We start from the raw sequence: 17191 nt of genomic DNA, 5'->3' as shown, positions 1-17191 counted from the left end.
TGGACTGTCTCCCGGAATATGACCTCTGGCCTGGCTGTGAACCCTGCTCCTGGTTTATCCTGCAACCGCCTACTCAGGACTTCTTCTTGCACGGCTACTGACATCGCTACCCAGCGCACCCCAGCCACGTCCTGCTTACCAGCCTGTTTTCAGCATTATTGGCAACCCGTGCACCTTTGGGCACCGTATCCCCTGTATTACTCCCAGGGGAGCGCTGCACTCACCTGCAAGGGGCGCCCTCTATGCCACCCAGCCTCACATCAGAGATTTGACAGTTACCAATAGGACTCGATGCCGGGACTTGCCCCTGGCTCTCTGCTGGTTACCATGGAGAGCAAACAGTCACTCCAAGATGGCCACTATGTGCTGATGTCATATGGAGCAGGATAACATCACTGTCATCTTCCCAAAAAGGATCTGTGATTTAGAACTACAGTGGAATCGATTCATTCAAGTCCAAGGGGGAAATCTTGAAAAGCAAGTACATATATTTTGTAATTTTGCATTAGATTTGCTTCTATGTCATTCTATGTATGAATAAAAAAATAGTGCTGCGCTGTAGGGATAAGTAATTGTATAACTCTCATAAATTCAGTGCTAGATCAAAACAAGTGCATCTAAACAATATAACAGTACACAAACTTCAGTGATGCATAATAACAAATCCAAGGTGAAAGCAATATGTGCTAAGTGAATAAGACAGCTGACACTGCTAGAGCCGCAGGGCTGCAAAACTACACACATAAGTGATAGCAAAAAACATTTAAAGTGAAAACAACGTAGGTGTTCATGCAGAGGCAGCAAGCTGGACGCTACTGGAACGCATGTAATAAAGTGCTGGTGCCAAAATGTTCAAACATATAGTGCTTGAATGAATGAATGAATGAAAAACTTATATAGCGCGGCACATGCGAACTGAATCGCCTCTGGGCGCTTGCTGGGGAAAGGTTCCAATTTCCTTAAAAGTAGTGCAGATGTCCCCTTACCTTACTGCTGTAAGGGAACAGCATAAAACAACTCTGTATGGATGAGTACATCAACGAATATTCAGGCCATTGGAAGTGGCAATGATCCTCACACAGGGAGATACAGGAGAACACCAATAGTGTAATAACGTAGGAGCAATTTAATAGTATAAAAACAGCTTATACACTAGGTACTCACAAAAGTAGTTTAAAAATAGGCATATAAAAAAACGAGTGGCGGACTCGCTGGCATCACATCCGGTACCTCTTTAACTGGACTCTTGTACGCATTCGTCACTCACAAGTGACTTCTTCAGGAGTCCCTACAGCGCAGCACTATTTTTTTATTCATTTATTTTTGAGTTTTGATACACTTGCAGTGCCGCAGCAGTATTTCCCCTTCCCATTTCTTTTCCCTTGTTTGTTCACGTTCCTTCCCCACTCTCCCACCCCCCTTTTTCCCTTTAGCTTCCCCTTTACAAGTCCTTTGGTAGTGCGGTAATTCCCCTCCTTTCATTCTATGTATATTTTAATTTTCCTGTATAATAGCCAAAGTCAGAGTAGAATTTCACCACGTATTGCAAGTGTTCAAGGACATTTACGATATTTACAAATGTTAAACCCATCTAAATCCCACAAAAAGTTTTATACATTGCAACTTACCTGTGCTTAGATGTGGTGGCTGAATTTGTATTCTTCCTGCGAGTAACACCCTTCCTGTCCTAGGGAGACAAGTAACTCGCTGTACTGCATCTGTTCATGAGTTATGGTTTAGTTTCATTAATTATCTAATTCATGAAGGATGTCCAAAATGAAATGGTATAGAACCCCTTGATGGTTCAGTGAAAACATTTCTGTTACAATGTAACAACATTTCTTCAAAAGGGCAGACTTCTAGAGACAGAATGAACAACTTCTTTGGTCGACCTTGGCGAGGCCTGTTCTGATTGGAACCTGTCCTGTTAAACCGCTGTATGGTCTTGGCCACCATGCTGCAGCTCAGTTTCAGGGTCTTGGCAATCTTCTTATAGCCTAGGCCATCTTTATGTAGAGCAGCAATTCTTTTTTTCAGATCCTCAGAGCGTTCTTTGCCATGAGGTGTCATGTTGAACTTACAGTGACCAGTATGAGAGAGTGAGAGCGATAACACCAAATTTAACACACCTGCTCCCCATTCACAACTGAGACACGTTGTAACACTAATAAGTCATATAGGACATCAGGGAGGGAAATAGCTAATTGGGCTCAATTTGGACATTTTGACTAAGTGGTGGCTGTGCATTGAGTTATTTTGAGGGGAAAGCACATTTACACTATTATACAAGCTGTACACTCACTACTTTACATTGTGCATAAAATTTGAGTATAGCCTCAGATTGAATTAAAAGTAAAATGTACCATCATCCGAAATTAGTTAGGAAAAAGAGGGGGACTGGGAATAGAGGGGTAGTGGCTGTTAGTACCGCAACCTCACACAGACCATTACCCAGACAAAAATGTATCAATGGACTTTCTGGGTACTGATAACATGAATCAATGTAGTAAAAAATTCATTTATTATACATAAAAACATACAGTTTTTCTATATATAAAACAGGGCTAGGACCAAAAACCTCACTTAAGATACAGAATTGTTATTACAAACGGAAACCGTGGGGTATCTGGGGTTGTGAGGAGGAGTCATAGGAGAACCTCTACCGGTTTCGCGGATAACCGCTCCTCTGTGACTCCCCTCTGGCTGGGTTTCTGGGATGCTGCATGGCAGTGCGGTAGTTTACTTGCTGGCTCCCTTAAACTTCCACTGTTCTTCAGTGTTTGGGGGTCTCTGTCTTGGCTTCCAGCTGATTACCTCCAGCTGTCTTGCCACTTCAAAACCAATTACCTCCTTTGATGCCTGCTCCCCAGCCGCCCTAAACCTAATGCTTTTACCAGCATAGAGTTTTACCTACTTTGCTTCCCCCCTGTTCGCCACGGGGGACCTTGGTCAGTGAAGTTGCACTACGGTCCTCGACTCCTGACTACCTCCTGAAGAAGCGGTTATCCACAAAACCGGTAGAGGTTCTCCTATGATGACTCCTCATAACCCCAGATACCCCACGGTTTCCGTTTGTAATGACAATTCTGTATCTTAAGTGAGGTTGTTGGTCCTAGCGCTGTTTTATATATATAGAAAAACTGTATGTTTTTATGTATAATAAATACATTTTTTACTACATTGATTCATGTTATCAGTACCGAGAAAGTTATTTGATACATTTTTGTCTGGGTAAAAGTCTGTATGTACTTTACATTGTATCAAAGTGTCTTTTCCTCAGTGTTGACACATATAATAAAATATTTACAAAAATGTGGGGGTGTACTCACTTTTGTGAGATACTGTATAATGTACATTCACATCAGTCCCTGCCCTCAAGGAGCTTACAATCTAAAGTCCCTAACTCACATTCATACACATACTAGGGCAAAAGTAGACAGGAGGCAATTTACTTACCAGCATGTCTTTGGCATGTTGGAGGAAAGCGGAATACTCGGAGGAAACCCACGCAGGCACAGGGAGAACAAACAAAATTACCTAGGACTGGACAGCCTGGCAATCCCAAACTTTAAGTACCCGATACATTTATCAGATGCCAGTCAGCCAATTCTGTACAATCTCTCAGGGGTAAGAGATGGATAATATATAGTTGGGTCAGTTGTTGCAGGGGAGACCAACAAGCGAGAAAATAAAATGTCTCACCAACCCCAGCCAGATAATGAAGATAATAAACCCCTCCATTTGTCTTCTACATTGAATGATATTCAGCTAAGAATAGGAAAGTATATACAATGAAAATCATACTAGATTGGATGAAGCCAATTTTAAAACCAGAATTCAGTAATAAATGGTTCCATAAAGATTTTAGCCTGGAGCAGGAAATGAAGCCCATCTCAAATGATGTCCTACCTCTAAGTTCTGCACAACATTATAGCCATTAGTCACAATGCACCTTGATTCATAATTCAATCCACCCCATTTCACTTGGTTTGTTAGCTCACAACAGAAATATATTGATAATTCTTTCTTCCTGCTACACAGGCAAATGTAACTTTTTCTTAAAGTATAACTCCGGGCACAATATGGAGGGGTAGCGGTACCAGATATGCAGAAATACTATCAGGCGGCTCATATGGCACAACTAGTAGACTGGTGTAGGCATGCAAATATTCTAAAATATGGCCAAAGATTGAGCAAGCACAGCGTGAGGTCCCATTGCGTCGTGCGGTTTGGTGCTTTGGAGACCTGAGTTCAGCTCTCAAAAAAGCACCCAACCTTGGGCCCTACAATGCGTAATTGCTCGCGAATATGCTTTACCACTTTATTGTCATCTGTCAACTCCCCCCTGTACTCTATTGTAGGGAATCCTCGTTTCCCTTTGGCACTACAGGAGGGACCTTTCAGGAAACTCTCACACTCAGTGTTTTCAGGCTTCGCATTTTATACAAACAGCGACCGGGACATGGCCCTCATTACCTGAACTAACCTCATCCAATGACCTTTTCGGTCTTGATTTTTGGAGTGGAGCTCAGTTGCGATATTTCCTTAACACTCTCCCACCTCTGGACAGATTTCAACGAACATTGACACCCTTAGAACAACTATGTGAGGGGACGGGGCCTTTTTCTCACTTTATCTCGCAAATTTATGCACTACTGGTTGCCCCCCAGGAGGATTATGTCCCTCCATATATAAGGAAGAGGGAAATGACATTCACCCAGGCATAACATAGGCAGATAGTAAATCTTGCGTTGAAATCTTCAATATCCACAAGAATCCAAGAAACGAATTTTAAAATAATGACAAGATTACCCACATTACTCAAATTCTCCCCGGAGATCCCGGACAAATGTTGGAGGTGTCAGGACTCTCAGGGACTCTACTCCACGTTCTTTGGTCCTGCCCAAAACTGGAGTACTTCTGGAGGGAGATACGGCAGATAGCACAGAAATTTACTGAGTATAACCTCCCAGAAGATCCAGCCTTATTTTTGTTACATGTCTCGAACATACCGGGAGAAAACATATAGTAAAAACATTTTGAGGCATCTTTTTCAATGCTGCTAGATCATGTATCGTACGGCAGTGGAGAGATACAAGCCCCCACAATTGTCACATGGGTCACACAAATTGAAGAGGTAAATAGGATGGAGGATTTGTTATTATCGGCTCAAAATCAAAAGGAGACATATTTCGAAACTTGGGGCCAATGAAATACATTTAAATTCTCGGAGGAAGGGAGTTCCCTCTTTGCTCCTGAGAGTACTTGAAAAAGAAAGGCGTGGGGGGCCTTAGGGGTGCCCTCACTCCCCTGGGTGATGGTATATTAAACTCACCTTTAGGGGCCTTTCACACGGACGGATAGAATGGTGCTTTTAGCTGCAGATTTTCTAGTTTTCTACCGCAGCTAAAAGTACACAATGCTTTCCTATGGACCTATTCACACACAACGTTTAGCTGCGATTTTGTTGCATACGGTTTGGTGCGAATAGAAAAAATAGAATTGAATGCGTCCAGGTGCAGGTAATCGCAGACTTGTGTCAACTGCGGATAGCAGCGTGAGAAAAAAAACAAAAAAACGAACAACAGGAAGCACATCATAAAAAAAAAAAAAAAGGGTTGCTATGGAAATGACTACCGCAGCTAAACGCGGACGCATGCAACCGCACGTAATCGTAATGTACAAATGGAATTTGTAGGAATTCTTTCCCTTATGGGGCTTTTTACTTTCTCTTCAGATATGTCGAGGTTTTTCTTCTTAGTAAAGTATGTTGTCAGGGCATACAAGAGAAGCAGCTCTAACGGAAGACAGAATGGGCACTATCCCAAATAACTAGTTATTGTTTTTTCTGTCAATGTATTTAATATAGGAGTACTGCGGTTAATTGGATTTTGAATAGATTTGATGGAGCCCATATGATTGATGGATTAATGAAATTGTTTGATTCTCTGTATGTATGACAATTAAAATAAAGAAATAAAAAAAAATAATAACTCAGGGCACAAAAAATGTATTCCTTAGCTAAAAACACTATAAATCCACCAAATGACTTTGCACACTCAGTTAGTACTTGGTAAACAGTAATTACATCATCACTTTGCTGCCTGTGCAAAAAGCAGAGCTGTGGGAGGGACCCAGCGGGCTCCACCCACTACAGGCTGTCTGCAGAAAACTACAGGAGGGGGCGGAGACCAGACCCGTCACCCTACACAAGGAGAGAAAGCAGCAGTGAGCAGTCTTTATTACAGGAAGCTTCTCCACAGAGGGAAAATGTCACACTGGATTGGTGCACAGATCCAAAAGGAATACACATGCCTCTTGTATTTAGACCAGTTTTAGACCCCTTTCACACTGATGCATTTTTACAGCGTTTTAGCGTTAAAAATAGCGCTATTAAAACGCTCTCCATGCATCTCAATGGACCCTTTCACACCGAGTCCTGCAAGCAGCATCTTTGGAGCAGCTTTTGGGCGCTGAAAACAACGCTCCAAAAATGCCCCTCTCCATTGAAATGAATTTATGTGAACTCATATACTCATATACTAATGTTGTGTAAATAGCTCTCCTTTGCCTTGTAAATGTAGTTGTAACTTTTTTTTCCCCCAATACCTTTATTTCACTATTTTTGAAGCCTTCATCAGTAGGGCGACCACCAACTCTAAAATCTGCAGGATGGTGGTCACCCTGTCCTTTCACCCAATCCACTGCGGATGAGATCATAGTAACACTTTCCCCTCTTGTAAGCATGGTTTTAATATAAAGCTTCGTACACACGGTCGGATTTTCTGACGGGAATTGTGCGATGACAGCCTGTTGGCCGAAAATCCGACCGTTTGTATGACACCTGTCAGATTTTCCACAAACGTTAGATGGCAGGCTTATAAATTTTCCCCATAAACCCACATTTTGTTCACAATAGAATATTTATCAAATTTTTAACCACTTCAGCCCTGGAAGGTTTTGCCCCCTTGACCAGAGCATTTTTTGCGATACAGCACTGCGTCGCTTTAACGAACAATTGAGCCCTCATGGGACGCTGTACCCAAACAAAATTTACGTTCTTTTTTTACCTACAAATAGAACGCCACGCTACTAAATACCTTTAGGATGAATTAGAACCCTGATTTTTAGCCAGATCTTCTCATCCAACATCAGTATAGGAGAAATCTTCCAATGGGAACACTAGTTACATAGTTACATAGTTAGTCAGGTTGAAAAAAGACACAAGTCCATCCAGTTCAACCACAAAAAAAATAAACAAACAAAATAAAAAACACAATACAATCCCATACACCCAACTCCATACCCACAGTTGATCCAGAGGAAGGCAAAAAACCCCAGCAGAGCATGATCCAATTTGCTACAGCAGGGGAAAAAATTCCTTCCTGATCCCCCGAGAGGCAATCGGATTTACCCTGGATCAACTTTACCTACAAATCTTAGTACTCAGTTATTTTATGTACATTTAGGAAAGAATCCAGGCCTTTCTTAAAGCAATCTACTGAGCTGGCCAGAACCACCTCTGGAGGGAGTCTGTTCCACATTTTCACAGCTCTTACTGTGAAAAAACCTTTCCGTATTTGGAGGTGAAATCTCTTTTCCTCTAGACATAAAGAGTGCCCCCTTGTCCTCAGTGTTGACCGTAAAGTGAATAACTCAACACCAAGTACACTGTATGGACCTCTTATATATTTGTACATGTTGATCATATCCCCCCTAATTCTCCTCTTCTCAAGAGTGAATAGATTTAGTTCTTCTAATCTTTCCTCATAGCTGAGCTCCTCCATGCCTCTTATCAGTTTGGTTGCTCTTCTCTGCACTTTCTCCTGTTCTCCGATATCCTTTTTGAGAACTGGGACCCAAAACTGAACTGCATATTCCAGATGAGGTCTTACTAATGATTTGTACAGGGGCAAAATTATATCTCTGTCTCTGGAGTCCATACCTCTCTTAATACAAGAAAGGACTTTGCTCGCTTTGGAAACCGCAGCTTGGCATTGCATGCCATTATTGAGCTTATGATCAACTAAAACCCCCAGATCCTTCTCCACTACAGATCCCCCCAGTTGTACTCCCCCTAGTATGTATGATGCATGCATATTCTTAGCCCCCAAGTGCATAACTTTACATTTATCAACATTAAACCTCATCTGCCACTCAGTCGCCCAATTAGACAGAGCATTGAGGTCGGCTTGTAAATTGGCGACATCCTGCAAGGACATTATTCCACTGCATAGCTTGGTGTCATCTGCAAAGACAGAAATGTTACTTTTGATCCCAGACCCAATATCATTTATAAATATATTGAAAAGTAAGGGTCCCAGCACTGAACCTTGGGGTACACCACTGATAACCTTGGACCATTCAGAGTAAGAATCATTAACCACGACTCTCTGAATTCTGTCTTTCAGCCAATTTTCTATCCATTTACAAACTGATATATCCAATCCTGTAGACCTTACCTTACACATGAGCCGTGTGTGCGGAACTGTATCGAACGCTTTTGCAAAATCCAAATATATCATGTCCACAGCCACTCCTCTGTCCAGGGTTTTACTTACCTCTTCATAAAAGGAAATCAGGTTTGTCTGACAACTTCTGTCTTTCATGAATCCATGTTGTCTGCTGCTTAAATAGTTTTTTTCCTGCAAGAACTCATCCATATGGTCTTTTATTAAACGTTCCAGTATCTTCCCAACTATAGAAGTTAGACTAACAGGTCTATAGTTACTTGGTAAAGACTTTGTTCCCTTTTTAAATATAGGCACCACATTGGCTCTACGCCAATCCAGTGGTACTATTCCTGTCATTAATGAGTCCCTAAATATTAGATACAGTGGCTTTGAAATGACAGAGCTCAACTCACCTAGGATCCGTGGGTGGATGCCATCAGGTCCAGGTGCTTTATCCACCTTTATTCTGTCTAAATATTTCTGGACCATATCACTTTTGAGCCATTGTGGATTTGGGGCTGTGTCACTCCCACCCCCATTATGGACATGAGCTCCCCCATGCTCCATTGTATACACAGAGCTGAAGAAAGCATTTAATACATTTGTTCTGGTGACCTGGGGGGTCCCCAAGAAATTCCCTTATATTGCAGCGATTTTCTCTCACTTCCCGTTTGGCTATGGGACAGGAAGCAAAGAACAATCTCCACAATGGGACAGCTGGCGGAAAAAAATAAAAATATGACAGGGGTTATATAACCCTCCCTTGTTCTATCCAAAATGAAAGAGAAAAAAAAAGAAAAAAGATATGCCTCTAGTTCTACTTTAACCACTTAAGCCTCAGACCATTTCGTTGGCCAAAGACCGGGCCACTTTTTGCGATTCGGCACTGCGTCGCTTTAACTGACAATTGCGCGGTCGTGCGACGTGACCAAACAAAATTGACGTCCTTTTTTTCCCCACAAATAGAGCTTTCTTTTGCTGGTATTTGATCACCTCTGCGGTTTTTATGTTTTGCGCTATAAACAAAAATAGAGCGACAATTTTGAAAAAAAAATCAATATATTTTTTACTTTTTGCTATAATAAATATCCCCCAAAAATATAAAAATAAAAAATGTTTCCCTCCGTATAGGCCGATACGTATTCTTCTACATATTTTTGAAATAAAAAAAATCGCAATAAGTGTTTATTGATTTATCTTATTCTATGTCATTGCTACTTTATTTAGTCCATGGCTTTGAGGATTAAATCATGGAACGTACGAGGGCTAGGGGACCCCACTAAGAAAGCACTGGTGCTGGCTTCAATGGAGGGAAGGGGGCCAGGGATACTCTGCTTACAGGAAACACACCTGACCAAGGACACGATGACCCAGCTGGGTCTACGAAAATTCCCGTTCCGCTACCACTCTGTACACTCCTCATATTCGAGAGGAGTGAGCATAATGGTGGGGAAAGGTGTGCCATTTACATGTGAGAGAAGTTTGATAGATGAGCAGGGGCGGTACGTGTTCCTGGCCTGCTCTATTGAAAATAAGCAGTTTATTCTTGCTAATATCTATATCCCCCCCCCATTTAAGTTTGATGTCTTACAGAAATTAGTGGAATTTATGTTGGACAAAACTGACATTCCCTTAATAGCAGTGGGTGACTATAATGAAGTGCTAGATAGAGCCTATGACAGATTTCCCTCGACATACGATCCAAATATTGAACAAGGGAGCCGACTGGCCCTTTTTCTGGAGGAGATGGGATTAAAGGATATTTGGCGTACTCGACATCCTTGTATCCGACAGTATTCTTGTCTATCTAGCTCCCATGCTACTTTGTCCAGAATCGACATGGCCTTGGGTAACGAGTTGGCTCTGGGCATGGTTGAGAAGATAGAATATGGGCCAAGGGGAATCTCAGACCACTCACCATTGGACTTAGTGATTAGGAGGAGTAAGAGCACCTCTCTAAGAGAGTGGAAAATTAGTCCATACTGGCTTGAGCTATTGGGAGACTCACAGGAGCTGTTGAATATGTCGAAATAAACACAGGCTCAGCAAAGCCTGGAGTGGTCTGGGATTCGCTGAAGGCTTACTTGAGGGGTTTGCTGATCCAGAGAGTGGCAATAGTACAGAGAGAGTCTAGGACATGGGAGGAGGATCTTAGAAGTGAAGTGATGGTAGCTGGACAAAGATATATTGAGACCCCGTCCCCAAGCAGGCAAAGAGAGTGGCTCGACAAACAGAAGGTCTATAAAATGGCTACCATGAGAAAGGCAGAGAACCATCGAATATTTCAAAGGCAAATTCAATTTGGGGAGGGGGAGAAAGTGGGACGAGTATTGTCCTTGCTGACTCGGGCCAACTCCCCCTCTTCAAGTATTTTGGCAATTAGGTCTTTAACAGGTGATATTTCTACGGACGGTAGCGAGATAAGACAAATATTCCACGGCTTTTATAAATCTCTCTATAAATCCAGGGGAGGAAACGAAGGAATGGAAACCTTCTTCCAGGCAATTCCAGCTCCAACACTGTCAGATAAAGATAGGGAAAAGTTGGATTCTCCAGTTACATTGGAAGAACTACAGTTGGCAGTAGCGGGGATGTCCAGCCACAAATCACCTGGCCCGGACGGGCTCCCAATAGAGATCTACAGGCGCTTTAGTGAAGCTTTGCTACCAGAATTGCTTCAGACATTGAAAAGTTCTTTTTTGGAAGGGCAGCTTCCCTCCTCCATGATGGAGGCAACGATTGTTGTTATCCATAAAGAGGGAAAGGATAAACTAGACCCGACCTCCTACCGCCCAATATCATTGCTCTGTACAGATGCAAAAATTCTCGCCAAAGTACTGGCAGATCGCTTAAAAGGGTGCATTGAGAGCCTTATCCACTCTGATCAATCGAGATTCATCCCAAACAGGCCAACTAGCAAAAACATCAGAAGAGCCTTCTTAAATATACAGATTCCCATTGACAATGAGGGCCCTAGAGCTCTGCTGGCTTTAGACGCCGCTAAAGCTTTTGATAGCATCGAGTGGCCATACCTGTGGAAGGTACTAGAAAGCTTTGGATTTGGTCCAACATTTATTAAGTGGGTCAAACTCCTATACAGCGAACCACGAGCAAAAATTAAAATTAAACGGTGAAGTCTCAGAGATATTTGAGCTTGAGAGAGGGACGAGACAGGGTTGTCCCCTCTCACCGCTTCTGTTCGCACTTGCTATGGAACCTCTTGCTATCAAGACCAGATTAAATAAAGACATACAGGGGTTTAGAAGGGGTATAGAGGAGGACAAGATATCGCTTTTTGCGGACGATGTCCTGTTTTTTATAGGTAATGTGGATAGCTCGTTGACTACAGTGGTCCAAATGGTTAAGGAGTTTGGAAGATTCTCAGGACTAAGTGTTAACTGGGATAAGTCGGCCCTACTCCCAATAGATCCGTTGGGGGAACAAACAATTGCCGAAATGCCCCAGCTGAAAATATCAACAAAATTGAAATATTTGGGGGTTTGGATCACTAGTGAAGTTAACGAGTATACCAGCAATAATATAGCTCCACTATTGTTGAGACTCAGGCCTCGTACACACGACAGAGATTCTCGGCAGAATTCGCCGAGAAACTCGGTCAAAACCCGGATTCTGCCGAGAATCTCTGTCGTCTGTACAGTTTTGGCTCGATGGAGCCGCCGAGGAGCTCGACGAGAAAATAGAGAACATGTTCTCTATTTTCTCGTTGGCCGTGTTGTTCTATAGGAGAAGGCGGCCCGCCGAGCTCCTCGGCGGCTTCATCCCAAAACGAGACGAGGAACTCGACGTGCCAAGCACGTCGAGTTCCTCTGTCGTGTGTACGGGGCCTGAGATTAAAGAGGGATGTTTGGGGCCGCTTCCCCCTCTCTGTAGCTGGGAGATGCAACCTGATAAAAATGATCTGGCTTCCCCAGATATTATATGTTCTCCACAACTCTCCAATTTGGGTGAACCAAATATGGTTCAAACGAATGGAAACATTATTCAGGGAGTTAATGTGGAAGGGAGGCCAGGCCAGAATTAGACTGCAGACTATGCAGCTCCCGGTGAAGGAGGGGGGGATGGCGGTCCCACACCCTAGAACATATTTTCTGGCATCACAGTTGCAACACATGGTGGGTTGTGGTATTCAAAATCCGGGTAACAACGACTTTAGATTAATCCTATTAAGGTCCCCACATAAAATCCTAATAGAAGCCCTGGAGGCAAACTCATTTCGCCATCAATGCCCAACTGTAAAGCTAATCAACAAAGTGTGGCAAACTACTAAAGCTTTGCTGGGATATACTGGTGTAACTGAGTATGCCCCCCTTGGACACAATGAAAACTTGACAGAACTTAAAGATATTGAAATCCCTAAGATCTGGGAGAATCAGGGGATAACACGGGTATTACACATGTATGAGGGAAACTTAATTAAAACGTTTTCGAAATTGAGGGGTGAATTCAACATACCGAATAAAACATTCTTTAATTATCTACAAGTCAGGCACGCCCTCCAAACCCAGTTTAAGAGTCATCTGATGGTTAGGACCCATACCCCTGCGCTCCTTAAAATGATTCAGACTAATATTACAAAAGGTCAAATCTCTGTACTGTATGGGAAATTGGGGGCTAAAGCCATAAGTCAAACCGGGGTCTCTAAAAGCCGAGAAAGGTGGGAAAGAGACATTGGATTGTTAACCTCTGAGCAGTGGAACCAAATCTTACAGAGAGGAACATTGGTGTCAATTGCCCCTGCACAGAGATTGTCCCATCTATTCCTACTACACAGGGTCTATTACACCCCTAAAAAAATGTTCGTACTAGGCTGGAATGTAAGTGATGAATGCCCCAGGTGCAAAGCAACAGGGGATTTCATCCACATGTTCTGGAGATGCCCCAAGCTTTTTAGATATTGGATAGAAGTGATAAATAGGATTAATAAAATCTATAAGACCTATTTAGAGCCGGAGGCCAGAACTTGCCTCCTAGGAGACATGGAAGACCATAGAATCTCTGCAGGAGCTTTGGAAGGCGTGCTTAGATGCCTTTTCCAAGCTCGGAAGCTAATAGCACAGAGATGGCAAGCGCATGCCCCTCCAACAGTCGAGAACTGGGTTGAAACCATCAATGCTCTGATTTGGTGCGAGAGGGTGGCCTTTATTAAGCAAGGAAACTATAACAGGTTTAGAAGAGTGTGGGAGCCTTGGCTGACAGAAATGGGAATATCCGTGGAGAGATAGTCTCTATAGGGAGACCACAAACTCCCTCTTATCCCAGTAGTTGGTAAAGCCGAATGACAAGGAGAACTCAATCTAATATCGCTCTCTCCAGTCCTGGACATACTGGATTCCCTTTCCAGGTTTTTGAGATTGGACACTTTCTCCCCTTTTGTTTTCTTTCTCTCTCTTTTTGTTTTCTTTTTCATTCTACTCTCTTCTCTTTTACCCCTTTATTCTAGTCCTTGTCAACCAATCAAAAGACAATGTAGACCAAGATATCTGCCTCTACTTTTTTATAACATGTTTATATTATTAATAGGGAGGGGGGAGAAGAGAGGGAGGGGATGGGGTAAATTAAGGAATATAAATAATATATGCTTTGTTATATGTTGAAATAGAATGTAATTGTACCAGATAATGTAAACTATTGATATGTAAACATATAAATATGTAGATATGTCTATTCTTTGGAAAACAATAAAGAAAAATTAAGAGAAAAAAATAAAATAAAAAGTGTTTATTGATTGGTTTGTGCAAAAGTTATAGCATCTACAAAATAGGGGATAGTTTTATGGCATTTTTATTAATATTTTTTTTTACTAGTAATGGCGGCGATCAGTGATTTTTATCGTGACTGCGACATTATGGTGGACACTTTTGACACCATTTTGGGACCATTGTAATTTTTACAGCGATCAGTGCTGTAAAATGCACCGATTACTGTAAAAATGACACTGCCAGTGAAGGGGTTAACCTGTAGGGGCACTGAAGGGGTTACGTGTGACCTAGGGAGTGCTTCTAACTGTTAGGGGGCGTGGTTTGCCGTGACACATCACTAATCGCTGTTCCCAATGTCACTAGGCAGAACAGGGAGGTGTTGTGTTTACACTAACATCTACCTGTTTTTCAGCTCTGTGACCCGATCGTGGCGCATGTACATATACGTCGGCAAAATGGCACGGACAGGCAGCTGCCTAGATGTGGGTCCGATTAGGACCCCCCCCCCGGGCCCCGGTACATGCGGCGGTCGGAAATTGTCGGGGAGCGATCCGGGATGAGGGCCCCCTCGTGATCGCTCCCCGGAGCTGAAGAACGGGGAGAGCCGCTTGTAAACACAGCTTCCCCGTGCTTCACTGTGGCGGCTGCATTGATCGTGTCATCCCTTTTATAGGGAGACACAATTGATGACGTCAGACCTACAGCCACACCCCCCTACAGTTGTAAACACACACTAGGTGAAACATAACTCCTTCAGAGCCCCCTGTGGTTAACTAATTAGTAGTAAAAATTTATTAAATAATTAATTAAAATTAATTAAAAAATTAATAAAAAAATTATTAATAAAAATGCAATAAAACTATCCCCTATTTTGTAAACGCTATAAATTTTGCGCAAACCAACAGATAAACGCTTATTGCGATTTTTTTTACCAAAAATATGTAGAAGAATACGTATCGGCCTAAACTGAGGAAATTTTTATATATTTTTGGGGGATATTTATTATAGAAAAAATATTGCATTTTTTTCAAAATTGTTGCTCTATTTTTGTTTATAGCACAAAAAAAAAAAAAACGCAGAGGTGATCAAATACCACCAAAAGAAAGCTCTATTTGTGGGAAGAAAATGACGCAAATTTCGTTTCGGTACAACATTGCATGACCGCGCAATTACCAGTTAAAGCAGTGCAGTGCCAAATTGTAAAAACGCCTCTGGGCATTTAGCTGCATATTGGTCCGGGGCTTAAGTGGTTAAGAGACCCTCAAAAATATTGTAAAAAGCCTTCCCAGAAAAGCAAGGAGTTATACGTGACCCCAACTCCATATTAACCCCTTGCTGCTGGAAGAAAGGGGTTTTGAACTGCAAGAGCCAAGTTCCTGGTCATGTGACACTGATCGGCTGTCACAGCGGTAAAATGATTAGTGACAGCTTGGTCAGTGTGCTGGGAGCACGCTCTCGGCACAGAACAGGGAAGCCCCAGGCGCAGATGTGGGGCATGCAAGGGGCTAAGTGGTCAGCAAGAGCATCTCAGGTGTCCACAAACATTTGGTCATATGGTGTACTCAAGGACAAAGCTGCACATCATGGGCATCACCAGCTTAGTCAGTATGCCTGACCAGACATTTTTTTTTTCACACTACAGAAAGAACACACAAAAAAGATAATTATGAGTCCTGAGAGGTAAGAATTTATTGAATTCTATCAGATCAGAATGAAGATATGGTCATACTTGCTCACACAAGAGACATTTCCCAAAGCCAGAAAGGTCAACTATTAAACTATATTTTTTAAAAAAAAAGCGTTTTTTTATACCAGGGAGGTGAAAAAAATAAATAAGTACAGTATAAGTGTTTTCAAGCGGGGATTAAACAATGGCTTATTTTATACAGGTCTTTACAGGGCTGGTCAAAACTGGAACACTTTACTAAAACAGGGTGAAACCGAAAACAAGTTCATGATGTAAAAAAAAGAAAAAGGATATTCCTTTATGATTCACAGCAGACTATTGATTAGTTTGTGCTTTGGGCCAGTGTTCTCACTGATGACTTGTGATTAGATAGACTGGTTTTTATTTAAATACTGATACAGATTTAAATAATTGACAGACTTGCGGAGGAAAAGGAAGCTCAGGAAGTATGGAGGATACCAACACTCATAAGCGTGCGCAAGGGGTGTGCCAGGGCACGACCTAATCCTGGGGTTAGCAACCTGTCAATGGTGGGCAGATGACAAGTAAACCACAATCCTTCCTTGCCGACACTCAGAACCTGGACAAGAAAGGTGGCTGGGGGGGATGACATTTAGTGGAACCGATCTGTATTTTCCTCCTGCAGCAGCTGGAAGTCGGCTTCTCCTCCTCTCCCTTTTGTTAACATTCAGCTGCCACAGGAGGAAAATATAGGAGATCGGTACTAATACATGCCACCCCTCCTTTCCCTGTTTCTGGTGCCCGGGTCCCCCATGTGCTCCCTCGCTCCCCCTTCCTCACACTGTTTCAGGATGGAGAGCAGGGAAGAGGCCGGTAAATATGTCAAATGCATATGTGTTGGAGCTTTGGGGTGCACACCCTAATGCAATAGGCTGCGCACACCTATGCCAACACTGATTTTTTGCTAAAAAAAAAAAAAAAAAATACTAGTTTCCTGACTGTCATGTATACTCAGGGTTTCCATACTTAAAGGGGTTTTAAAGGTTCATTTTTTAAATGGGTTCCTTTAAGCTAGTGCATTGTTGGTTCACTTACCTTTTCCTTAACGTTTTTTTTTTTTTTTTTTTGAAAAATATTTTTATTGGAGATTTCTATACACATTAAACATCACATTTTAGACAAGACTAGACACAGACAGCTCAACATCGTACGACTCTCAAGGAGAGGCAGTTGGTACAACAGAGGGATAACATCATCTACCGTGCAAACATGTTAATAGGCTGGTACCTGCAGTGACCAGCATATACATATAGGGGGGGAGGATGGGAAAAGGGAGGTGTCATAACTCAGACCCTCAACCCGCAGTCTCG

This window comes from Rana temporaria, chromosome 4 (assembly GCF_905171775.1).
Source record: "Rana temporaria chromosome 4, aRanTem1.1, whole genome shotgun sequence".
NCBI classification, from domain to species: domain Eukaryota; kingdom Metazoa; phylum Chordata; class Amphibia; order Anura; family Ranidae; genus Rana; species Rana temporaria.
Note: the sequence above shows the minus strand (reverse complement) of the source record.